The sequence below is a fragment of the Macaca nemestrina genome, chromosome 10 (assembly GCF_043159975.1).
Source record: "Macaca nemestrina isolate mMacNem1 chromosome 10, mMacNem.hap1, whole genome shotgun sequence".
In the NCBI taxonomy this organism is placed as follows: Eukaryota; Metazoa; Chordata; class Mammalia; order Primates; family Cercopithecidae; genus Macaca; species Macaca nemestrina.
In genome coordinates this window covers 110,588,168-110,599,842 of record NC_092134.1, presented here as the reverse complement: position 1 = coordinate 110,599,842, position 11,675 = coordinate 110,588,168, and the positions used below count along the sequence as shown (strand labels likewise).

Genomic DNA, 11,675 nt, shown 5'->3' with positions numbered 1-11,675 from the left:
ACTCGAGAGGAGCCTGGCCAAGATGGTGAAGCCCCGTCTCTATTAAAAATACAAAAAATTAGCCAGGTGTGGTGGCGGGCGCCTGTAGTCCCAGCTACTCCGGAGGCTGAAGCAGGAGAATCACTTGAACCTGGTAGGCGGAGGTTGCAGTGAGCAGAGATCACACCACCACACTCCAGCCTGGGCGACAGAGCAAGACTCTGTCCCCCGCGCCTCCCCCCACCCAAAAAAAAGAAAAGAAAATACAAGAAGAATCAAGAAATCAGGGTGAGCCACAGTCTGGGTAATTGACCTTTAGGTCCTATTGCACCCTGTACTTCTTCAAAAACACTTGTAATGACTTTTCCGTGTCTTCTTAGCTGTGCTATAAACTCCACAGAGCAAGAGTTGGACTCTGTGGTTCTTCACTTTTCTGGTATGTAGCAGAACTCTGGTCCTATATAGCCCCTCAATTTATATTTGAGTGATGAAAGAAGGGTGGTTATCTAGGTAATAACAGGTTGTTGATGCTACTAGGAAAATATACAAACTTTAATATCTGTAACATTTTTAAAAAAATAAGCCCTGGGCCAGGCATGGTGGCTCACACCTGTAATCCCAGCACTTTGGGAGGCTGAGGCGGGTGGATCACATGAGGTCGGGAGTTCAAGACCAGACTGGCTAACATGGTGAAACCCTGTCTCTACTAAAAATACAAAAATTAGCCAGGTGTGGTGGTGCATGCCTGTAATCCCAGCTACTTGGGAGGCTGAGGCACGAGAATCACTTGAACCCCGGAGGCAGAGGTTGCAGTGAGCTGAGATCATGCCACTGCACTCCAGCCTGGGTGACAGAGTAAGACTCTCTCAAAAAATAATAATAAAAAAATAAAAAATAAATAAAAATTAAAAATAAATAAATAAAAATAAGTGCCACATATGCAAGGCCTCAAAAACTTGGTCAGGCCGGGCACAGTGGCTCACGCCTGTAATCCCAACACTTTGGGAGGCCGAGGGGGGCAGATCACCTGAGGTCAGGAGTTCAAGACCAGACTGGCCAACGTGGTGAAATCCTGTTTCTACTAAAAATACAAAAATGAGCCTGGCATGGTGGTGAGTGCCTGTAGTCCCAGCTACTTGGGAGGCTGAGGCAGAAGAATGGCTTGAACCCGAGAGGCGGAGGTTGCAGTGAGCCAAGATCACACCACTGCACTCCAGCCTGGGCAACAGAGCAAGACTCCGTCTCAAAACAAAACAAAACTTAGTCAGAAACTCAGAATTGTTCCTTTCCACAGAAATCTTTAGTAAAAGACAAAAGATGTATACGATCTGAAGAGAAACCAGAGTATGAACCTAATTGTGAACACTTTAATTACTCTTATACAATATTGCTTTTCCTTGCGTAGAAAGTACTGAGATGCATAACATTTCATTAGTAAGGAAGGAAGTGCCAGGCTATCTGTTGGTAGTGACTTCTTACAGAATGTTTGTTAGATTCCAAGCTAATCAAACAAACACAGTTAAAAAACTGTTTTACTGTTTGCACTAGCCAAGGCACGTCAGTTTTTTTTTTTTTTTTTTTTTTTTTTTTTGAGACGGAGTCTCGCTCTGTCCCCCAGGCTGGAGTGCAGTGGTGCAATCTCGGCTCACTGCAAGCTCCCCCTCCCGGGTTCACGCCATTCTCCTGCCTCAGCCTCCCGACCATCTGGGACTACAGGCACCCGCCACAGCGCCTGGCTAATTTTTTGTATTTTTAGTAGAGACGGGATTTCACCGTGGTCTCAATCTCCTGACCTTGTGATCTGCCCGCCTCGGCCTCCCAAAGTGCTAGGATTACAGGCGTGAGCCACCGCGCCCGGCCGGCTTTTTAAAAAATTTGAACAGTAACTGATTTATGAGCTTGTAAGCCCCACATTAATATTTTTAAGGTGAAAAAAATTGAATCACCAACAAACAATGTGGGCAATTAAAATATACTAATCTCATAAAAATAGAATTCCTAAAATCTTTCCTAAAGCTTTTAAGAGAATAGTCACACATTATAAAACTAAACACGAATTTGAAAATATCCGTATGCTTTTCTAATTGTCACTTCAGGATGACACTGTGTAAGTATATTCTGCATTAAGCTACAATGAAACGAAGTTTAAAGGATACTCAAGAATTGTATCATTGCTCAAGCTATGTATCATTGTATGCAGATTGTCCTCTAAAATAATGACAGAGAAGTAAATTAGCTCAGTGAACAAAAATCTGAGCAATGATCTGCTGTCTCCAAAGGACTTACTGGTAAAGCCTCAAATGGACTGCATGGCATGCTTGGGATAGCTGAGTCCTGCCATGGTCTGTGAAAGTGGAGGAATGAGAGATTGATAGCACTGCTAAGCTAGTGGCACATGGTGACTGACTACTAGTACAATGTGGTCCAATGAATGTTTTGGGCTCTAAATAGTTACATTAGCAATCAATCCCTTCTTTCTTAGTTTGTTTGTATGTGGCTAGAGTGTGGTGGTGAAGAATGGTGTTGACAAGGATTGTCATAGCATCAAAAGAGAAAAATAACCTCTCCTCTCCTTAACACAATTTAAATATTTTGGAGAGTCCACTCTCCCTCACTGTACTTGCTGCTTCTCGATCCCTTACAGCCCTCTGTTTCTGGGAGGTGGGCGGGTCACTCACCCAGGCTGGAGGGCAGTGGCACAATCTCAGCTCACTGCTTCCTCCACCTCCCTGGCTCAAGCGATCCTCCCACCTCAGCCTCCTGAATAGCTGGGACCACCCACAGGCATGTGCCACCACACCCAGCTAGTGTTTTGAATTTTTGGTAGAGACAGGGTTTCACCCTGTTGCCAAGGCTGGTCTCCAACCCTTAGGCTCAAGCGATCCACCTGCCTCAGTCTCCCAAAGTGCTGGGATTACAGGTTTGAGCCACCTTAGAACCCTCTTTTACCCCTTGTTGTTGTTAACCACTTTTTACTAGCTAACAATTATAATACATTTTCCTGTTCAAATTACTGGTTTCTATCTCCTGACTGATCCATAAGCCAAATGTCCATCACCAGATGAATGGAGAATTAAATTGGTATCCTCATACAAGGGAACAGCACTTAGTAGTAAAGAGGAATGAACCACTGATACATGCAACAGGGTGCTTGGCTGTCAAAAATATGCTAAGCAAAAGATGCCAGGCATGGAGGAGTCCATAGTGTATCACTCTACCCATAGGAAATTCTAGACTGGACAGGAAGCAGATCAGTGGTTGCCTAGGGCCAGAGGTGGGATGTGGTGGGAAATTGACTGCAAAAGGGCAGGAGGGAACTTTCTGGAGCAATGGGAAAATGTTATATCTTGATTGTGGTAGTGCTTTCACAGATGGATGTATTTGTCAAAACCCAATGTGCTCTTACAGCAAATACATTTTGATATATAGAAATTGTACCTCTTAGCTGGGCATGGTGATGCATGCCTCTGGTCCCAGCTACTTAGGAGACTGAGGTGGGAAGATCGCTTGAACCCAGGAGATGAAGGTTTTGATGAGCTGAGTTTGCGCCACTGCCCTTCAGCCTGGGCAACAGAGCAAGACCCTGTCAAACAAACAAACAAACAAACAAATAAATAAATAAATAAATAAATAAATTGTACTCACAAACCTATTTACAAACAAAAAAGAGCCAAAAAATTTATGTCCAGTTTTTATTGCATCCTACTCATTTTCAAAAAATTTTGTAAAGTTTCAAAACTTTACATTTCCTAAAATTCTGCTCATTTTAGTTGATTGACAAGGACTGATCCAAATTCTTACAAAAATTTTATTCGATTTTGCTTTTTTTCAACCAGTATGTTTTGTGGTGGTTTGGTGTGCTGATGAAGGGGACAGCCTCCAGACTCTCACTACCTAGGTTCAAATCTCACTTCTTTTAGTATCTATAAGACAATCTGCTTAATGTTACTCTAGCTTTAATTTCCTTATTTGTCCAGTGTGGATCAATATTAAGTTATTGTGAAGTTTGAAGGAGATAATACATGTAGAGTGCTTATCACGGTCCCTAGCATGTAGAAAGTATTCAATATATGTAAGTCATTGCTTCTGTGTGCCAGGCATTGAGCTAGACATTTTAACATACTCTGTCTCATTATTTTCTTTTCTTTTTTTTTTTTTTTTTTGAGACAGGGTCTCTCTCTGTTGCTCAGGCTGGAGTGCAGTGGTATGATTTTTTTGTTTTGGAAGGCAGTTTTATAATTTTATTTGATATATTTGATGATCAGCGGTTAGTTCTCATCCACATTGACTGTAGATTTTTGAAAGCTTGTTTGGTGAATCTTCATTCTCATTACGTTTTCTGGACAACTGCATAGGGATGCCGTATGGGACATTCCTTAATCCTTTGGTCAAGACAGCTTTGTTAAGCCTGGTATCAGTGTGCACATCTGCAGTTCCCATGTCCTTGATGGCAAATTTCCAGATCTCGTTGAGTGCCCAAGGGGCACACTTCTTGAAGCCAGCTCCATGAATGCACTTGTGAATGTTGATGGTATATTCTCTGGTCACCAGTTCATTGATGGCAGAACTGTAATTCTTCTCACCACCCTTCTTTGCAGGACGCATTCTGAGGGGCCCAGGTTGGAAAGGAGGAGTGTGAGGGATTGTGGGCGAAGTGCAGTGGTGTGATTATAGCTCACTGCAGCCTCCATCTTCCAGGCTCGAGTGATCCTCTCATCTCAGCCTCCCTAGGAGCTGCAGCTGCAGGCACATGCCACCATGCCCAGCTAATTCTTTCTTTCTTTTATTTTTTGAGGCAAGGTATCACTCTGCCACCTAGGCTGGAGTTCAGTGGCACGATCACAGCTCACTGCAGCCTCCACCTCCTGGGCACAAATGATCCTCCCACCTCTCAGCCCCCTGAGTACAGGAACCACAGGCACAAGCTATCACACTCCACTAATGTTTGTATTTTTTGTAAAGCTGGGGTTTTACCATGTTGGCCAGGCTGGTCTCCTAGGCTCAAGTGCTATGCCTGCCTCAGCCTCCCAAAGTGCTGGGATTACAGGCGTGAGCCATCCCGCCTGGCCAATTTTTTATTTTTATTTTTAATAGAGATGGGGTCTCCATACATTACCCAGGCTAGTCTCGAACTTCTAAACTCAAATGATCTTCCTGCCTTGGCCTCCCAAAGTGCTGGGATTACAGGCATGAGCCACCACGCCCAGTCATGAAAATCAGTCCAAGAGGTCTAGCACTTCTTGCGTAGCATTTCAGAATACAACAGGCTGTGATCACTTTAATTAGATAGAACCAATGGAGATATGCAGACCTAGTTCCAGGCCCACTCAATGAGATGTGATAAATTCTGAGAGGGGTATAGAGGGGTTGGGGGCACTGAGCCTGTGCTGTGTTGACAAGAGAAGTTCAATGTGGCAGTCAAACTTAGCATCCAAAGTGGGCCACAATCTCTAGACGGCATCTACACAGTCAGCAAAAGGGGCCCTAAGATTTAGTTGTTGCAAATGGTGACAGAAAGGAGCATCCAAGGCATCTGGCATTCAGAAATCCAGGCAAGCAAGGCGGGGCACAGCAGCTTACACCTGTAATCCCAGCACTTTGGGAGGCCAAGGCAGGTGGATCAGCTGAGGCCAGGAGTTCAAGGCCAGCCTGGCCAACATGGGGAAACCCTGTCTCTACTAAAAATACAAAAATTATCCAGGTGTGGTGGCGCACACCTATAATCCCAGCTACTTGGAAGACTGAGGTAGGAGAATCGCTTGAACCCAGGAGGTGGAGGTTGCAGTGAGCCGAGATTGCACCAGTGTGCTCCAGCCTGGGAGACAGAGTGAGACTCTGCCTCCAAAAAACAAAATAAAATAATATAAAATTCCAGGCAAACAGCTTCAGGAAGTCTATCAAGGAATCATGGGTTCTATCCAGTTGGAATAAGAAATGAAGGGGATATAGTGGATTGAATTGTGGCCCCAAAAAAGTGTGTCCAAGTCCTAATCCCTATACCTGTGAGTGTGATCTTATTCAGAAATAAAATATTTGCAGATGTAATTGAGGATCTCATCCTGAGATCCTTAATGCAGTGCAAGTATAGCTGAGTGGGCCCTAAACCCAATGACTGGCGTCCTTATAAGAAAGGGAGATTTGAGATATTGAGACACACAGATGCGAAAATCATGTGAAGACAGAGACAGAGCTTGGAGTGTTGTTGCCACAAGCTAAGGAGTGCCAAGTGTTGCCAGCAGACACCACCAGCTAGAAGAGAGGGTTGGAATGGATTCTCCCTGGGGGCCCCCAGAAGGAATCAACCCTCCTGACACCTTGGTTTTAGCCTGTGGCATCTAAAACTGTGAGAAAATTAATTTCTGTTATTTAAACCACCAAGTTTGTGGTAATTGGTTGCAGCAGCCCTAGGAAATTAATATAGAGGGTAACCTGCAAGGGCCCAGCCTGAAAAAGGAACTGGAGACCTAGGTAGGCTACCAGAGCAGAACCCAAGATACTATGACTGAGGGCTCCTGGAGAGAGATACTTGCATATAAGGTAGAAACTCAATTTTAATGACCTAAGTACAATGACGAAGTCTAAATACAAAAGACAGGGACAGGACTTGGTAGAAGGTCCAAGCAGAACACATTTGAAGACGAAAACAGGGCAGGGATAGGCCTGAAAATCAACATCAAGTGTCTTCATCTATGGGAAGGAAAAGCTCTAAAGAGACCAGAAGCTGAAATAGGGTAGTATTGTGTTTTTTGTTCGTTTGTTTGTTTTTTTAAACAGAGATGAAGTCTTGCTATATTGCCCAGGCTGGTCTCAAACTCTTGGGCTCAAGCAATGCTACCACTTCAGCCTCCCAAAGTGCTGGGATTATAGGCATGAGCCACCACACCCAGCAGGGTTTGGGTTTTAAAAGGTCAATCAACATCTTCATCTTTCTTCCCTAAGATTGGAACCAATTGCGAAATAAGATATAGGATGCCAACAGGTAGAGAACAGGTTCTATTATTAAATGTAGCCTCTGTTAATGCTAAAGCTGGCTGGGGTGCGGTGGCTCACACCTGTAATCCCAGCACTTTGGGAGGCTAAGGTGGGCAGATCACCTGAGGTCAGGAGTTCAAGACCACCCTGGCCAACATGGTGAAACCCCATCTCTACTGAAAATACAAAAATTAGCTGGGCGCAATGGTGAACGCCTGTAATCCCAGCTACTCAGGAGGCTGAGGCAGGAGAATCGCTTGAATCTGGGAGGCGGAGATTGTAGTGAGTGGAGATAGCACCACTGCACTCCAGCCTGGCGTGACAGAGAGGACTCGGTCTGGAAAAAAAAAAAAAAAAAAAGCTGAAACTGATCCGAAGAAAGAGCAGGTCTGTGGCCAAGAAGGTTTATTACATTACTTTCCATCCTTCCAATCTTTTTCTTCCTGCTAACCAAACCCTGGCTCAGGCCACCGAAGGGGATATTTGACTCTGTAGAGCATCTACATTTAGTTCAGTATTGCTGTCCCATGTAAGGCCCAGGTGGAAAGAAAATGGAAGACTCTCCAATGCTTGCTACCTTTAATAAGATTAGCGCCATCCAATGGAGAAATGAAGACCATGACAACTTTGCTAACCTAGCAGGCAGGGGAGGGGTGAAGTGGGGGCCAACAGTGTTACTGTAGTAGAAGTCCCTTTACATGGAAACGTGACGCAAGAGGAAAGAAAGTTCCTCCCTAGTAGGTGACTGTTTAATCAGAATCCATCCCCTCCTCCTTCATTGTGTAGCGTTCAGATAGGATTGGGCTTACACCTAGCTCTAGGGTGAGTCTTTGTGAACCTATGCTCCTTGTAAGAGTTACTGACTCAGGGATGAACAATTATCCTAAGCTGTTCTAATTAGGATGAGGTTCAGAACTTTTGATAGTTGGAGAAAGGAACATCTTCTCACCTTGGGTGTAAATAGGATATACACAGTCCCAAAATTATCAGTAGCCTTACAAGGAAAGCCAGGCCAAGGATGAAGCCAATATATGGAATGGAGCAGAGCCAAGAATATCACTGAAAAGCGATTATATTATAAATCTGGCTCAAATCATACAGGAAGCCTACTCAATATCCGGAATTTGTCAGTTAATGTGAGCCAATGCATTTTATTTTTCCTTTTATTGTTTCAGCCAGTTTGAGTTATTTTATTTAACTTTCAACCAAAAGTTTACTCTCAAAATAAGGGGAATGGTCTCTAAGATCCTGTCCAGTTAAAAATATCTTACAAATCTAAAAGGAAAGAAATATATAATTCCATATTCTAGAAAAAGTCCCAGAACTAGCTCTTCTTAAGGATGTGACAGTGATCTGCACTAGAGCTTCAGGCAGCTAAGGTAGGGTCTCCTGGAAATCAGTGCATAAGATGAGGAAGAAATCTTATTTATTTATTTATTTATTTTGAGAAGGAGAGTCTCACTGTGTCACCCAGACCGGAGTGCAGTGGTGCAATCTCAGCTCACTGCAACCTCTGCCTCCCGGGTTAAAGCAATTCTCTGCCTCAGCCTCCCCAGTAGCTGGGATTACAGGCGTCCGCCCCCACACCCAGCTAATTTTCATATTTTTAGTAGAGACGGGGTTTCACCATATTGGCCAGGTTGGTCTTAAACTCCTGACCTCATGATCCACCCGCCTCAGCCTCCCAAAGTGCTAGGATTACAGGCATGAGCCACCACAGCCGGCCCAAGCTGAGGAAGAAATCTTAGCAGCCTTCTGCAGAAGGTATTTTCCTGGGTTGGCTGGGTTCCTTCTCATCAAACCGAAATCAAGAGTATGTGAATAGCAATTAAAATGCAGATTTTCTATCAAAATTTAGAATACTCATACCGTCTGATTCATCAATTCTGCATCTCAAAATTTCTCCTACGGAAATATGCAAGTAAAGGATATGTGTACAACAACATCCCCTGAAACATTGCTCATTATATTTAAAAAGTGGAAATGATCATATTTCTACTACTAGGAAATAGGAAGTAGCTGGGCGCGGTGGCTCACATCTGTAATCCCAGCACTTTGGGAGGCAGGAGGTTCCTTTGAGCCCAGGAGTTCAAGACCAGTCTGGGCAACATGATGAAACCCTGCCTCTATTAAAAGTAAAAAGTATAAACAATTTTTTAAATAAAAATAAAAAAAACAAAAAAGGAAGAGGTTAAATAGATTCTGGCATATCTAATACAATGCATGCTAAGAATGAGGTTATACTGATGGAAAAAATATCTAATATATGGCTGAATATAAAAGGCAAGAATAGTGGTGGCTCACACGTGTAATCCCAGCACTTTGGGAGGCCGAGGTGGGTGGATCACTTGAGTCAGGAGTTCAACATCAGCCTGGCCAACATGGTGAAACACCGTCTCCACTAAAAATACAAAAAATTAGCCAGGCTTGGTGGTACGCACCTATAGTCCCAGCTACTCGGGAGGCTGAGTCAGGAGAATCACTTGAATCTGTGAGGTGGAGGTTGCAGTGAGCCAAGATTATGAGACTGTACTCCAGCCTGGGCAACACAGCGAGACTCCATCTCAAAAAAAAAAAAAAAAAGCAAGAAAAGAAAAATACACAGTTCCTGTTTTTGTGTTAAAAATAAAGTATATACATCTGTATACATGTTTGTGCATGAAAACATGTGAACAGCTTCCATTTTTTATTTTTCATATTTCTATATTGTTAAAAAATTGACAACAGGCATCTGTTGCTTTTTGTAATTCAAAACCTTTGTTAAGTCCGTGTGTGTTTCCGTGAGAAAAGATGATCAGCATTGCGAATCATGGCTATTCTTATATAAATCACTCAAATATGTAACTATTATAATGACTAGTGAGACTAAGTTGAATAACTACACATATATGCATATACATACATGGATGCATGAACATTCATTAATTACTCAACAATTCTTATAATGCCTACTATATGCCAGGTAATGTTCCAGGGATATATCAATGAATAAAATCCTAGAGATATATAATGCTGCACATATATACATTCAAAATACTCTAAGAGTATAAATAACTGTGAAATTGAAAGGATTAGCCAGGTGTGATGGCATGTACTTATAACCCTAGCTACTTGGGAGGCTGAGGTGGGAGGGTTGCTTGAGCCCAGGAGTTGCAGGTGGAAGTGAGCTATGATCGCACCACTGCACTCCAGCCTGAGTGACAGAGCAGAGACCTTGTCTCTAAAAAATAAAAATAAAAAAAGAGAAATGAAACAAAGTATGCATAATTTTCAATCATCAAAAAAATTTGGCTACTCAGTGATGAACTTGATTTTATGTTACAAATTTGTAATCTTTCTCAAGTCCATCTAAAAACCTTAAGGTTGAAAACACTCCATTCGGTAGCCAACAGAATAAAACTATCAGTCTTGATCTGAGTATATTTTGGATCCAGCATCTTTTTTTTTTTTTGAGACGGAGTTTCACTCTTGTTGCCCAAGCTACAGTGCAATGGCGCCATCTCGGCTCACCGCAATCTCTGCCCCCAGGTTCAAGCAATTCTCCTGCCTCAGCCTCACGAGTAGCTGGGATTACAGGCATGCACCTCCATGCCCGGCTAATTTTGTATTTTTAGTAAAGACAGGGTTTCTCTATGTTGAGGCTGGTCTCAAATTCCTGACCTCAGGTGATCCACCCGCCTCGGCCTACCAAAGTGCTGGAATTACAGGCGTGAGCCACCACACCCAGCCTGGATTCAGCATCTTTAAACCCTGGCCACATGCCAGATTTTGAACCTGAGTTTTCTGTTCCAGACTTCACATGTGATTTTTCTCTCTCACTCTCTTTTTCTTTTTCCTTTTTTTTTTTTTTTTTGAGACGGAGTCTTGCTCTGTCACCTAGGCTGGAGTGTAGTGGTGCGATCTCCGCTCACTGCAACTTCCACCTCCCGAGCTCAAGTGATTCTCCTGCCTCCAGCGTCCCACATAGCTAGGATTACGGGTGCCTGCCACCATGCCCTGCTACATACAATTTATCTTGTTCTTTTATTATTATTATTATTTTGAGATTAGGTCTCGCTCCGTCATCTAGGCTAGAGTCCAGTGGCGCAATCATGGCTCACTGCAGCCGCCACCTCCCAGGTTCAAGTGGTCCTCCCACTCAGCCTCCCAAGTAGCTGGATCACAGGCATGTGCCAACACAAACACACCAGGCTAATTTTCTTCCTCTTCTTTTTTTTTTTAATAGAGACTGAGTTTCGCTATGTTGCTCACATTGGTCTGGAACTCCTGGACTTAAGTGATCTGCCCACCTCAGCCTTGTAAAGTGTTGGGATTACAGGTATGAGCTATGGAGCCTGGCCTCTACATACAATTTCTTACACCTCTTTTAAATCACAGAAATCTCACTTGTCTATTCTTTCCCACTTTGAATTCAGAGGCACTTGTAACTGGTCCCACACCTTTTAGTATTGCAATGTTATTCTAGGTGTATTAATTGCTTTAGTCTGTTTGCCCTGCTATGACAAAATGCCATAAACTAAGTGGCTTATAAGCGACAGAAATTTATTTACTGCAGTCTGGAGGCTGGGTAGTCCAAGGTGCCAGCAAATTCATTGTTTGGTGAAGGCTAGTTTCCTGGATGATAGATGGCACCTTCTCACTGTGTCCTCAGGTGGTAAAAGAAAAGAACTAGTTCTCTTGGGGTCTCTTTTATAAAGGCACTAATCCCACTGATAAGGTGCCCG

The 11,675-nt window shown here is 43.3% G+C and overlaps 1 pseudogene; it reads right to left on the bottom strand.

Annotated features, from left to right (window-relative positions):
- Positions 1-1,217: 1,217 nt before the first annotated feature.
- On the bottom strand, positions 1,218-1,327 carry LOC112427168 (U5 spliceosomal RNA; annotated as a pseudogene).
- Between the last annotated feature and the right edge of the window lie 10,348 nt (positions 1,328-11,675).